Source organism: Notamacropus eugenii, chromosome 6, assembly GCF_028372415.1.
Source record: "Notamacropus eugenii isolate mMacEug1 chromosome 6, mMacEug1.pri_v2, whole genome shotgun sequence".
Classification (NCBI taxonomy): Eukaryota; Metazoa; Chordata; class Mammalia; order Diprotodontia; family Macropodidae; genus Notamacropus; species Notamacropus eugenii.
Window position 1 is genome coordinate 218,710,384 of NC_092877.1, and position 15,713 is coordinate 218,726,096.

Here is a 15,713-nt window from a genome sequence, read left to right on the forward strand (position 1 = left end):
TTCTTGATTCTGGCCATTTTCTCCTTCTATTTTTCATTAGTGTCATGCTATTCCATCTCATTTCTGCCTACTAGATTCTCTGGTCTCTTTCAGTCCTAATTAAAATCCCATTTTTTACAGGAAGCTCAACCCTTCTTAATTCAATTACATTTTTCTTTTAACTATTTCCTGCTTTCCCTATTTGAAGCTTTTTCTACACATTTGTTTGCTTATTATCTCTCCCATTAGACTGTTAATTCTTTGAGGGTAGGGGCTGTTTGTTTTTGTGTTATTTTGCACCCTATCACTTAGCATAGTGTCTGATACATAGTAGATGAACAATAAATGTTATTAAAGGACAACGACCATGTGAAAAAGAAATTATTATTATCCCCACCTTACAATTGAGGAATTGAGGCGATAGAAGTTATGACTTGCCCATGGTCACAAATCTGGTAAGTGTCTGAGACTGAATTTGGATTTAGGTCTTCTTGATTCTAGTCTCAGCACTCTATACATTGTGCCACTGAGACACTCTATGGGAACTCCTTAGATCACCAAGTGAAATAATATGGTAGTAACAGAGATTAGAGTGTAGGGCAGAGTCTTGAGGTACCACCATGGCTATCAGGTGTGATGAGGTAAAGATCCATCAATAGACATAAGGGAAGGAGAAGTCATATTTTGGCAGTCTTAGTTTCAAAGACTATGGAGAAGAGGGTATTTTTGACTCTGTCCCAGTCAGATCACATTTATAGTACCATATTCATTTCTGGGCACAGCATTTTAGGATGGTTATATAAGTTGATGAATATTCAGAGGAGAGAAATCAATACCATGGAATTCCTTGGATTTATATGCCATATGAAGATCATTTGAAGGAACAGGGGAAATTTGTCCAGGAAATGAGGAGTTCCAGAAGGAACAAGGTAACTATTCATTAAATAAGAGAAAAGCTGTAGTATAAGAGAAAAAATTAGATTTCTTGTCTTTGTTCCCAAAGGTCTGAACTTGTAGCAAAGAGCAGAAGATTTTTTGAAACAAATTTAGGGCTAATGAAATGAAAAAAAAAAAGGAAATCTTCCTAACAAGAAGGGTTGTTCAATTTGCAAAATTGGAATGGTTTGTTTCTTAAGACAGGTTCTCCCTCTCTGAAGGTCTTCAAATAAACTTTGAATAGCTGCTTCTCAGTGTGTTGCAGTGAAAGTTTTTTATCAGGTCTCAGTTGACCTAGGTCATCTTTCAGATTCTACCAGCTCTGAAATTATGTGAGTTCACTGTTGTGTGATTCTGGTAGGCCACTTCTAATACTTTATGAGTCTGTGAGGTTTTCCCATACATCTACAAAATCATCAAAAAGAGGCCTTCAGTAACTGGTTTTAAGAATAGTAGTAACCTGAGAGAGCCCATGGGGCAGTAGTAGTCAGAGTTGGGAAATCTAGAAGGGAAAGAGCCCTCCACTCAACTGCAGACTCAACTGCCTTTCCTGCCTGGGCTTTCAATCACATCAGCTATTTGCTGCCTACCATATCACAGCGTTCTTTATTTGAGAGTCTAGAGAACTAAACAAACCATAGAGCAGCTCGTGATTTATGGTCTACTGTTGAATTACTTAACCTTTCGGTGTTCACCTCTGTAAAAGTGAACTATTTCATTAAGGGATGTTTTGAATAAGAACCGGTTTTATAACCTCATTGTAACCATGCTAGCTACCACATAAATACTTGTCAATGGCCAGAGATGTAAGGGAAAAAAGTTACTTTTTTTCCTCCATTAGATTTTCAAAGGAGTAAGTAGAGCCATAGAAGTCGGGTGTTGGAAATATTTTCGAAGTCATGGTATCACAATCCTCATCCATTTAACAAAACAATGTGAACAGAGGCTAACTCACTGGCTAGGGTCACATAATTACTTAAGGTTATTGGTAGAGTACAGACAGGGGTTCTCAATGTCCAGCACAGTGGTAGTGACTTGATTACCTCAAGTGTAGCTCCTATCTCTTTTCCCTACTTCATTATCTCTGTTATTTTGGGTAGCACCAATTTCTTTAAATTATGTATATATATATATATATATATATATATATATATATATATATATATATATATATATATATATATATATATGTATGTATATATTCTTAACCTCCACTAGGTATGTATACATATGAACTTTTAAAAAATAACAGATGCCATTTTTGTGATTTCTTATTATATCATGTTAATATAGTATTAATGTAATAATATATTATTGCATTATATGTTACTACTATAAAATCAAATAGCTTAGTTTTTTAATTTTATATTCATAAATTTAAGCTCTTTTTAAATTTAGTCTCATGCATTTTACCACTAGCTATTACAATTATCTCCTCTTGAACATTTCTAATATTGCGTATAAAATATTCTAGTCCAAAGGTTAGAATATCACGCAGTCATCAATGTCAAGGTGACAAGGACACTTAGAGATCATCTGATATAGCCCTATAATTTTATATATGAGGTGATCGCATGTGGCAAAGAAAATTGGTTTCAGAAACAAAAGATGACCTATGTGTGACCCAGAGTAGTTTCTGAGTCTTTGCCATGAAGTGGTTTCTATTTCAAGAAATTTATTAAATCATCATAATCGTCATCATATTATATCAATATTATTATTGCAACATTTGTGAAAATAGTTCATATGTTTAACATAGAAATTTATGAAATTGTTCTTTTAAATGTTTTGGAAAGTATATTCAGGTTAAGTGTCTGCGTGTATGCATACATCTTCTAATTATCCATTATAAATTTGTTACAATGTTGTGTATATCCACTCTGCATTTGAAACTGTATATTTTGGAGTAATATCTTATCTCTGGGATTTTAGATGTAGATTTCAATATTTTTCATCAAATTTTGAAAAAAAAATGTTATTACCAAAATTTGTGATTAAGCACCCATTCATTTATACACAGATGTGATAAAATAAATATTTAGACATTCAAAGAACAATAAATATATTTAATATTTTAAGATGAAAATGTTTTTGGAGACAATCTTTCTCATATCTTTCATTCTCAACACAGTGATAAGAATACTCATTTACAAATTTCTCAAATTAAAGTTTTATACTTTTTACCAGGTAATGTGTTTATATACATATACTTATACACGTATACATACATATATACATATATGTATTTGTGTGTATATATGTATGTGCATTGACGCACATACATATATGTGTGTAAATCTCCATCTAATTGAGTTGTTATGTTTGTATGCATTTATAGTGACCAACAAATTTTACTATGTATAGATTATTAAATCACCATAAGTTGGGGCTTACTACAACTTGAAGTTAGAACTATTTTTTTAGGTACATTTTTCTTAATCTACTTCAACCATTGGCAAGCACTCTATCCTTACAGAAACTTGCACAATGATGGTAGCCTGCAGACTTCTTTAACCATTAAATAATGATACATGGGACCTAAATTAAGGATTATCAGTTTACTGTATATCAATGCACTGATAAGGCTTCCTCAGGAAAGCACCAAATGGAACATGGGACTATTCAGAAATTATTAGCTTCCAGAAATAATGGAAATCATCCAAGTGACAGAGTGGCTTAACTGTGGAATTTTTGCCCTGAGATTGGTCACTGCTACATAAGACCTAACACTTAACTTTACTCTTGAGATGTTACCATAATCCAGATTGTTTTCAAGAGTGAAGCTGTTTTTCTGAGACATGACTGTTGTAAAATAAGATAGGAATAGAATGTTAATTACAGTATGTGGCATGTGACAAATTAGCAAGAAAAATGGAAAACATTTTGCTTCTTCACCTTGTTATAATAGAGTTGAGCACTGTATAATATTCATATTTGAAGTCCTGATATGAACAGTGGTATAAAAAATTAAGTACTGCTCCCATGGAAATGGAATTTAAACATTGTATTCTCATTAGTAGCTGCCATTTTTTCCCTATGAAATAGGGCCCATTTTGGATTATAACATTTTCCCTATATATTTCATATCACTGTCTATTGCTATGGATGTTATAAATTGCATATGAATATTTATATGGTAAAAAGAATGGTATGGTGTCCACTCACATACAGCCAATTAATTACCAATAATATTGTAAGGAAAAAGGTGTTGATGCCTCTAGAGTTCATGAAGTCTACTCCATAGTCTCTAGCCAAGCACCATCAAAACCACTGCTGACAAGTAATTAGCCTGCTTGTAAGGATTGAAAGGGAAGGAGATGCCAAAGTCTGATTAATTCTGACAGTCAGGAAGTTCTTTTGATATCTAATCTAAATCTCTCCTGCTACAATCTAATCTCATTTCCTCCTATTTTATTCTTAGCAGAGAGAGAAGTGAATCATTTTCTCACAAAGTAACTTTTCACAAAGATACAGAATCACAGACTTAGAATTAGGAGAGCCTTAGGAATCAAGTTCGATATTTTAAATTTGTAGATAATACTGGAAGCCTAGAGATATTAAATGATTTGCCTAGTATCTCAAAGGCAAGAGAGAAATGATTAAACTCAAATCAATTGGGTTAAAAACCAACTCTCTTCTCTATTATGCTTTGTCTCTCATTATCACATACTCATGTAATTTTTATAGAAGTAGTGAAAAGGCAGACAATGAGACAACAGAACATAAAAGTCTGTTTACTCTGTAAGGAATATAATTTTTGGATAATTCCAAGAGTAAGATTTTTAAAATTCTTTATGGATTTATTTGTAATATTAATAGGAAAGAGCTAAGGATCCAAGAGCAAAGAACTTTTGGCCGAAGAAATGGTAAAGAAACTGAAGTGTTGATGAGAAAATCAATCCACTCATTCATCTATGCCAAGGTGACCTTGTTACAAAAGCTAATCACTCCAACATATTGAGAATGCCTTAGAGTTTATATTATATAGATAGCAGCAGACATCTGTTAGCGTTAGTCAAGGTTACAGGAGGATCCATCTTAAAGAGTTGAAATCACATTTAAATATTTATACAATTGGAACACTAGCTTCAAGTCTTTTTTCGTTGGTTTGTTTCTAATATAGCTATGTAAAATGAATTGAATTTGATGTCCCTATTGGTTAGCTCTTTACCATTCTTATGAAGAACCTCACCTTTCTTAGTCCAGATACCTTCACACTTTTTTCTCCAAGTACGAGTACTTAACACCTTAACGTTCCTTGCTTGACTATACGAGAGGCTTCATGGGATTATGCTGGATGGGAGATAAGGACTGAATCTGGGCATATAAAGAGGATGGAAAGTGAAACAAGAGTAGAGTAAGCAATATACAACATGTGCTCACAGATATTCAGGTAATTAACATTGGACTTCCATTGGCCTAGCACCTTTTTTTTGTTCCTTAGCTTCTTTTAAAAAATTATTTGTTATTTTTAATTTATGAAATAAAACAAGCATTTTTATAAGAGCAAAATGAAAAAGACAATTGCACATGAAAATGCGTATCTATTACGGCAATTTTTTATTGTTTGTAAATATACAATAAAGTTATCTCGTAACTTTCTTTCTTTTCCTTTTTTCTCCCCTCTCTCTCAAACATGATTTGCTATATATCATCGTGCTTTCAGTTATCACTTAAATTGATTACATTTAGCATCCTGATGGTCACAGTTGTAGACTGCAATGTACTGAATGCTATTATGGGTGGCCTATACCCTCAAGGAGTTTAAAACCTGTTTGGACAGGCAAGACGAACATTTATCAAACAGATAACCATATAAATAGGGTAGAGGAGAAAACTCGACTGGGGATTAGAAGACTTGAAGTGTGTGTGTGTGTGTGTGTGTGTATGTGTGTGTGTGTGTGTGTGTGTGTGTGTGTTTTCTTTCTGGTTTGTCCAGTACCCAACATCCGATATTAGACAAATTGTGTAACCTCTATGGATCTTGGCTTTTTTATTTGGAAGATGTCAGAACTGGGGTCTATAAGATCCTTTCCAGCTCTAAAATTGAGTGTTTATGTTTGAATGCTAAAGTGAATCTAGTCATGTCAGGTATGACTATGATTTACTTAAGAATCTTTAACCAGAATATGTTAGCTGGAACAAATGTTTTATCTAAGGGAATGGTGGGAGATGAATACAGATAGGTAGGGGGGTATTTGATGGGACATGAATGCCAATTTAAGGAAGGAAAGAAAGCATTTATTAAGCTCCTATGTGCTTAATAGGCACTGTACTAATCACTTTACAAATGGTATCTCATTTGATTCTCAGAACAACTTGGGGTGGTAAGTACTATCATTAGCCTCAGTTCACATTTAGGAAGATGGCAGATAGACGTTAAATGATTTACCTAGGATCACAAAGCTAGTAAACATCTGAAGGGAGAGTGTAGACCTTCATCCTGACTCCAGATCCAGTGCTCTATCTAATATCCCACGTAGTTGCCTGTAAGTTAAAAAAGTTTGGGGTTAAACTCATTCTTGAACAAAAGTAAAGAAATAAGCTGTTCTGCTTGGCAAAGATGGGAAATTATGAGTATGAAACACTGAATATACTTCTAGATTCAGTTGTTTGGTATTGCTGAAATGCTTTCTTCTTCTTTGTTCAATGGATGACTCTCTGTGAAGGAGATAAGGAAGGAATATATTAGGAAATGAAGTGATATAAAAACAAAAGACTTTAAAACTTTTAAGAAGGACTTTAGAAGTAGATACAGCAGATCCAAGATGGTGGAGTAGAATCAGGGACCTGTTACAGATCTCTCCCCAAACCCCTCAAAAAACCTGTAAAAATGACTTTAAACAAATTCTAGAGGATCAGAAGATACAAAGTGACAAAGTGAAGCTAATTTCCAGCCCAAGACAATCTAGAAGGTCAATGGGGAGAGTCTAATGCACAAGGCTAGGAGCAGAACCCAATTTGACATGGGTCACCCCAGCATGAACTAAGCAGTAGCAAGGTTTAGGGAACTGAATCACTAGTGGACCGTGTGGATTCCAGACTTTTCAACCAACAAATATTAAAGATATCTTCAAAGATCACTGGGAAGGGTCCCGTGCCCAAGCCCCAGGGCATCTGCAGGCACTGTTGAAGAAGAAGCTGCTTCTGGAGCACTCTACTTAACAAAGAGCTTGAAAGTAAAGTAATCATCTCAGAAAATGAGCAAACTGAAAAAATAAAGACTATGGATTCTTACTTTCTCTATGAAGAGATATTTCCTTATGTCACTGATGACAAAGAAGATCACAACATACAACCAGGAGAAGATGAGAAAGTTAAAGCTTCTGCATCCAAAGCCTCTAAGAAAAATACAAATTGATCTCAGGTCATAAAAGAGCTCAAAAAGGATTTTGAAAATCAAGTAAGAGAAGTAGAGGGAAAATTAGGAAGAGAAATGACAGTGGTGCAAAAAAATCATGAAAAATGAGTCCACACATTGTTAAAGGAAACCCATCAAAATGCTAAAGAAAATAAAACCTTTAAAATTAAACTAAGCCAAATGAGAAAAATAGTTCCAAAAAGTCAGTGAAGAGACGACTATCTTAAAAAACAGAATGAGCCAAATGGAAAAAAACGTTCAAACGTTTGGTGAGGAAAATCATTGTTTTAAAATTAGAATGGAGCAAATGGAAGCTAATGACTTGAGAAATGGAGAAATTATTAAACAAAACTAAAAGAATGTGAAAAATAGAAGACGTTGTGAAGTATTTCATTGGAAAAAACACCTGATCTTGAAAATGGATCCAGGAAAGATAATTTAAAAATTGTTGGAATACCTGAAAGCCATGATGAAAAAACAGAATAGACATCATCTTTCAAAAAATTATCAAGGAAAACTATCCTGATATTCTAAAACCAGAGGGTAAAATAAATATTGAAATAATGCACTGATCATTATTTCCCATGTAAAAAGTAATAGAAATTCTTTCAGGTTCTCCATGTATATCTATGGAATTGAAAGGGAATACACCTGTGAATTCACTTATATGGTTGTGAGGAGACTCTCCCTACCAGTGCAGTGGAGCATCTTCTCAACCACTTATAAGTCTTGGGAAGTTGCCTCAGAGCAGTTATGTAAAACTCAGGGATTATTGTGAGTTGGATTTTCACTTAGAAAACCACAAATTGACATCATTATCATATTGTATTATAAGGTTCATATAGTCAAAGCTATGTTTTTTTTTTTCAGTAGCAATCTATCACTTTGACAGTTGGATTATGAAGAAAGTTGGGCACTGCAGAATCAATGCTTTCAAATTATGGTACTGGAGAAGATTTTTGAAAGTCTCTTGGGCAACAAGGAGATTAAATCAGACAATACTTAAAGATAATTCTCATTGCTCATTGGAAGGTCAAATACAGAAGCTTAATATTCTGGCACATAAGGACACATTGGGAAAAAAACAAAAACAGAAAAAATACATTGAGAAAGATAGAAGGCAAAAGAAAAAGGGGACAGCAAAGGATGAGATGAAGAAACAGTGTCATGGAAACAATAAACATGAAAATGGATGAACTTTAAGAAATAGTGGAGGATTGAAGGGCCTGGCATGCTATGGTCCATGGGGTACTGAAGAGTCTGACATGACTGAATGACTGGACAACAACACCAGTGTTGAACTGTATCTTTTTCTTGCTAAATAGTGAGTTTGACATCCCTGCTTTAGAGGACTGAGAAGCCGTCACTTACATAGGGTCATTCATCTAGTGTATGTCAGAGGTAGGAATCAAATCCAGGTTTTCTTGTTTCTGAGGATAGCTTTTCTGCTCCTATTTCATTCTACCTCTTAATTGAGAGCCACTGAATTGAATGAACACTTTGGGACAATAGACCACCTTGGGTTCATATAGACCAGACCTGCACAACATATGGTTTATGGGTCATTTGTGATCTGCCAAAGGATTTCAGGTGGCCCACAAAAAAAGTAGAGGATGGAAAAGAAAGTAAAGATGTAATGAGTGCTTTGTCCATGACTCATTTAACCTGCCTTCCACTAGTCACTATTGTGTCCATCATGTAACTCAGGGTAGACTGCCACTGCATACTCTCTCCTATTTGGCATTTGGCCTGAGGCAAGCAACCATTGTCTGTCTTTCTCTGGTGATAGACCATGTGCAGCCCAAAGAAGTTAAGCTTATTTTAATTTTGACCTCTACCTAGTGCTAAGTTGTGCAGGTCTAATATAGACCATGTTATATTTTGTTGCCCATACTTTAGAAGGAAAGATTATAAGACTGGGCATTTAAGTATTCAGAGTATTCTGACACTGATCCAAATTCAGGTGGCTCCTATATTTGAATTTAGAAGAGTAGAACAATATCTTAAATTAGCTCCAAATATACCATATTGTGTGTTTCCTCTCACTCAAGATGGAGAAGTATTTCCTTTTGGTAGTGTTGGATTATTGTAGCAGGATTGTAAGCATTTTGCAGGTAGATGTCTTGTTTTATATTCCTTTTATATTTCCCATGTACATAACACTAAATGCTGAGTGCTCAATGAATGAATGATGAAATGAAATGAAATAAATTAGTATAAAACAATTTCAAGGAGAATATTTCTTAATTTTGAAGTTAAAATTTTAATACCTGAAAAAATATTCATCAAAGCACAGAAATGATCAGATTGAGAGTTTCATGAAGGACATTGACATGTCTCGTTTAATTTTTGTGGACTTTGCTGGACCTACCAAATTGTTCTGCACATAATAGTTACTTAATTGTCATTTCTCAGAGTTTTTAAAATCAGAAAAAGGAATAATAAAGCTAAATACTTTTACCTTGAATAACAGGGTTAAAGAAGCAAAATCTAAATGAGAATAGGTTAAAAATCATGTTTTTCTCCAGTTACTGCAGGAGACAGTATTTGGAGTAAATTAATGTAGACAAAACAACAGAAAAAAATTGTTAAACCAGACATTCACAGCATGCTATTCCAAGGCCAAGGGCAGGATTTGGTTCAAGTTTATTTTCCAAGTTTTCTTTGATGCTACCCTTCCGGGTGTCTCCTCTCTTCTGTCTCATGTATCATGTCTTATTTCAACTCTTCTGACAGCATGTCAAGTATCAGAAGTAGAATAATCTGTCCTCACAGTGGGAGAGAAAGGCAGACCAAATACACATTTAATAAGGGAACAAGCAGTTCCTAACAGTTGATACATTATTCTCCTTGGACAAGGAATAGATCTGCCAAGCATATGTAGATATCCTCCTGGATGAAAGAGGGGGGGAACTTAAATATATGAGCATCCTGTGAACATTTAAACCTTGACTGAGTGTATGTTTTGATAGAATAAGTAATACTACCATAAAAATAGAGAGATAGAAGAGGAAGGGCAAATACCATGATATAAAAAGCACATGTAAAAATTTTTCAATGATTGATGACTCTTTTGTATGACTGTATTTTACATATATATATATACATATATACGTGTGTGTCTAAATGTATGTATATATACATACATTTATACATAAACACATACACACATATAAATATATAAGTATATTTTACAAATGTATATGTATATATGTTTCATTTTTACTCTCATATGTTTTTGGTTCTGTATCTCTTAAATATATATGTACATATATATATATACATACAATATGTGTATAAATGCATTCATATATATGTATATACTTAAGATAGATACACACATGCCTGAGGCAAATATACATACATATACATATGTGCACATATATATGTATCAATATGAAAATATACACATACAATATATGTATGAAAATATTTATTTTACATCTTAAGTAATTTTATATTGCATTAGTTGAAGATAAATTATATATAGTTAATAAAGGAATCTGAAATTAGTAATACAGCAGAACCTTTTTTGTCTTATTTTTAACACATTTACATAAGTTGTGAAGTTCTTTAAAATATTTCTAGAAATAGAAGAAAGATTTGTCCCTCTGACAGTTAAGAAATCGTCCTATCCTCCCAGTTTTACCTTAACATGCTACATTTTTTTCTTCAGGTGTAAGCATGATTCAAGATGAACTCACTGTGGGAAGGGCGAGAGAAAGGCATTATAAAGAAATTTCCTTTCATTCCTTGGCCCTTGTTGAAGTACTTGGGAGAGAAATGGTTTCTAAATCAGAGACTGTGGAGCTGAGAACTCAGCAGGTGGCTCCAAATTAAATTCAAAACCTTGTAGAATAATATTTTTTCCATTGAAAATCCCAAGTTATAACTTTACATATTTTTGTTGGGAGTCAAGAAAGTCTCTTTTCTTTGAAATGAGATAGAAAACGTGCAAATCATTGAACTGTAAAATCAAGACATAATGCTCTCCATTAAAATAAAGTGGTTAGGGAAAAGAAGGTTCAGTATAGCACCATAATAGGAGGAAATTAAGAGCAATCTGTACCTTAATCCAATTCTTCTGAAAAGATGTATATTTTTGTAGCATTTTAATGTGAAATATTTTAAATCTCATTTTCTGTAGGTAAAAATAATTGCTTGTTAAATTTGATAAGATGTACTTTAAAACTGTATTATGATGTAATTTCAGCAACTATTTTTAGGATGAATAGTATCACAGAAATGTGTAATTTTATTGTCAAGATTTTTCCTCTTGTTTATAGAGTCACTTTTCATCTAGGATATTAGGCTACATCTTTACATATGAACTGGATTGTGGAAAATTGCTTGAATTTAGCTTCTAAGACAACCAATATGTTATTAAATTGATTGGTTTTCAAGTGGTTAATAAAATCAACCATGACAAATGTTTGTAAAATGTATCATATTAGTCACTTCAAAACCCAATAAAACTTTTTAAAAAGCACATTTTGAATAAATTATTTACGTGGTTTACCATACAGAAATGTTACATAAGATATATAGTCTTAATTTGCTTATTATACTGAATAGTTACAGTAAAGGTTCTATAGAAAATAAGGCTATGGGGTAGAACTCTAGTTAAATGCTTTATTTTGTTTTCTAGTTAACTGAGAGTTAAAGATGTGTTGAGTGACGATATGTCAATGACCTCCTCACCATCCCTACCTTTGAGACTAGAAACCTTATTTTGATCTAGGACATATAGTGAAGGTTTCAAATTATTATTAATGAAATCATTGGTATGTTTCATTTCTTATCATTTAAGTCTTTAGCCAAATGTTGAATATCAAAACAATTCAATTTACTTAAACATTATATTTTCCTGTATTCTATTTGTTGTTGTTTTTTACCACTTGAGTGCAATCATAATGATTTTAGAAGTCAGTAAGTATGAAATAAAATAATAAGTGTAATGAAAATATTTTTTCCATAATTGTATCCTCTCTGGTAGTAAGGCTTCTTAAGCACCCCCCCAAATTATTTTCTATTTTTAAATTTAAAATTAATTTTTATTTTATGTTTTGTTAATTAGATGTGAACAAAACATTTTGATATACAATAAAAATGTTTTGAACTCCAAATTCTCTCCCTCCTTCTCCTCAGAGTCCCTGAGAAGGTAAGCATTTTGATATAAATTATACAGGCACAATTATGCAAAACATTTCCATATTAGTCATGTTTTAAAAGAAAATTCAGAAGATGGGGGAGTAAAAAGAGGGATTTGCCTGAGCTCTCTCATAAACCCCTCCAAATACCTGAAAAAATAACTCTAAATAATTTCTGGAGCAGCAGAAGCCACAAAATGACAGAGTGAAATGCAATTCTAGTCCAAAACAACCTGGAAGGTGAAAAGGAAAGGTCTGTTGCACGACACTGAGACAGGAGTATAGTTCAGTGCTGGCTGCACCAGAACACACAGGGAACCAGCCAACTGGGAGCAGGCCTCAGGGGATTGACTCACTGGCAGCTGTGGTGGTTTCTACAATTCTCAATTCACAAATGTCAAAAACAATTTTGAAGCTATGTAGGAATGGACTGTTGAGCCAAGGTGAGAAAGGAGTTCCATGCAGCCCTAGCTCCAGCAAAACAGAAACAGATATTGGGAAAGACAGAATCAGTGCAGTGGTAGCTGTTTCAGGAGCTCTCAGCACACAGATGGTAAGGGGATAGAGCAACTGGTCAGAAGAAGATTGTATGGGTCTCTTTGCTGACACTGAGGCAAGACTCTGTTGTTTTGCCCATATGTGGATCTGGGTCACAATTAATAGTGGCAACCCTGCAGTGAGGAGGAATATTGGCATAACAGAGCTTATGTCAGCAGTGGAGAGGGAATCTTCCTCACAGTTGTAGGCAGAAAAGAATGCTTGGGGTCATTCACAGACTAAAGCATAGGCCAGCAGAGGGGTAAAGACCTCTCGTTAAATCATAGCACCTTGGAATAAATGATAATGTACAGGCCCCTAGAAGTACCTCAGAAAACAGCAGCACAAAACCACTGAAGCATGGGACAGCAAGCCTTTCACACAGGAAGCAGAGCCCTATATTAACAAAGAGTTAACACGGCAAGTAATTGCTTGGGGAAATGTGCAAACAAAGAAAAAAAAAATCAGACTACAGAATCTACTTTAGTGGTAAGGAAGATTAAAATATACACTCAGAAGAAGACAACAAAGTCAAAGCTCCAACATCCAAAGCTTCCAAGAAAAAAAAATGACTTGGTCTTAGGCCACAGAAGAGCTCAAAAACGATTTTAAAAATCAAGTAAGGCAAGTAGAGTAAAAATTGGGAAGAGAAATGAGAATTATTCAAAAAGAATCATGAAAAAACAAGCCAACAGATCAGTAAAAGAAACCCTCTAAAATACTGAAGAAAATAACACCTTAAAAATAGACTAGACAAAATTGCAAAAGAAGTCCAAAAAATCAAAGAGGAAAGGAAAGGCTTTAAAAGAATTGGTCAAAAGGAAAAGGAAGTCCAAAAACCCATTGAAGAAAATAATTGCTTAAAAATTAGAATGGAAGAAATTGAAGAAAATGATTCTATGAGAAGTCAAAAAAATTATAAAACAAAGCCAAAAGAATGGGAAAAAAGAAGACAATATGAAATATTTCAGAATGTTTCAAGCAACAGATCTGGAAAATAGCTCCAGGAGAGACTATTTGAAATCTATTGAACTGCCTGAAGGTCATGATCAAATAAAGAAACTAGACATCATCTCTCAAGAAATTGTGGAAGGACACTGCCATGTAATTCTAGAATCAGGGGTAAAGTAGAAACTAAAAGAATCCACCAATCACCTCCTGGAAAAGATCCCAAAAGTAAAACTCCCAGGGATATTATAGTCAAATTCCAGAGTTCCTAATTGAAGGTGAAAATATTGCAACCAACCATAAAAAAAGAACAGTTTAAGTATTGTGGAACCACAATCAGGATAACACAAGATTTGGCAGCTTCTACCTTAAAGGATCAGAGGGCTTGAAATATGGTACTGCATAGACCAAAAGAACTAGGATTACAACTACGAATTACTCACCCAGAAAAGCTGAGTATAATCAATGAGAGGAAAAATTGACATTCCAGGAAACAAATGAATTTAAAGCATTTTTGAGAAAAAAAAAACAGAGCTAGAGAAATCGACTTTGAAATATAAGAATCAAGAGAATCATGAAAAGAAAAATCATAAGGGACTTATTTATGTGAGTTAATTTTATATCTTGCAACTTTGCTAAAGTTGTTTATTATTTCAAGTAATTTTTATTTAATTCTCTAGTATTCTCTCAGTATATCATCATATCATCTGCATCATAAGAGTGATAACTTAATTTCTTATTTGCCTATTCTAATTTCTTCAATTTACTTTTCTTCTCTTATTGCTAAAGGCAACATTTCTAGTACCATATTGAATAACAGTGGGGATAATGGATATCCTTAGCTCACCCCCAATCTTACTAGAAATGCATCTAGTTTATCCCCATTACACATAATGTTTGCTGAAGGCTTTAGGCAGATTCTACTTATGATGTTAAGGAAGGCTACATTTATATCTACACTCTCTAGTGTTTTTAATGGGTGTTGTATTTTGTTGGAAATTTTTTTCTGCATTTATTGAAGTAATCACATGGTTTCTGTCAGGTTTGCTGTTGATATGATCAACCTTTTACTCTGACAGTTTTCCTAATATTAAACCATCCCCAGATTCCTGGTATAAATCCTACCTGATCAAAGTGTATCATAATTGTGATAAGATGTTGTAATCATTTTGCCAATATTTTATTAAAAATTTTTACATCTACATTCATTAGGGGAATTGATCTATACTTTTCCTTCTCTTTCAGCTTTAGTTATCAGTACAATCTTTGTATCATGAAAGTAATTTGGAAGGACTCCACCAATTTACCCAATTATTCTATAAAATATTGGAATTAGTTGTACTTTAAATGTTTGATAGAATTCTCTTATACAACCATCTGGCCCCAGATACTTTTTAAATGCTTATTAATTTTTTTGTTTTGTTTTCCACATTCATTTCCACAAAATTTTGAATTCCAAATTTTCTCCCCATCTCTCCCTTCACCCCACCACATAACACCTTGCATTTTGATTCCTCTGTCCCTCAATATGCACTCCTTTTTAACAATCCTCCCTTCTTCCATCCTCATCTTCTCTCATACCTTCTAGGGCAAGATAGATTTCTATAACCCATTACCTGTATTTCTTATTTCCCAGTTGTATGCAAAAACAATTCTCAATATTTGTTCCTAAAACTTTTGATTTCCAACTTCTCCCCCTTCTTCCCTCCCAACCCATCCCTCTGAGAAGGGAAGCAATTCAATATAGGCTATATATGTGTAGTTTCTTGAAACACTTCCATAATAGTCATGTTGCGTAAGAC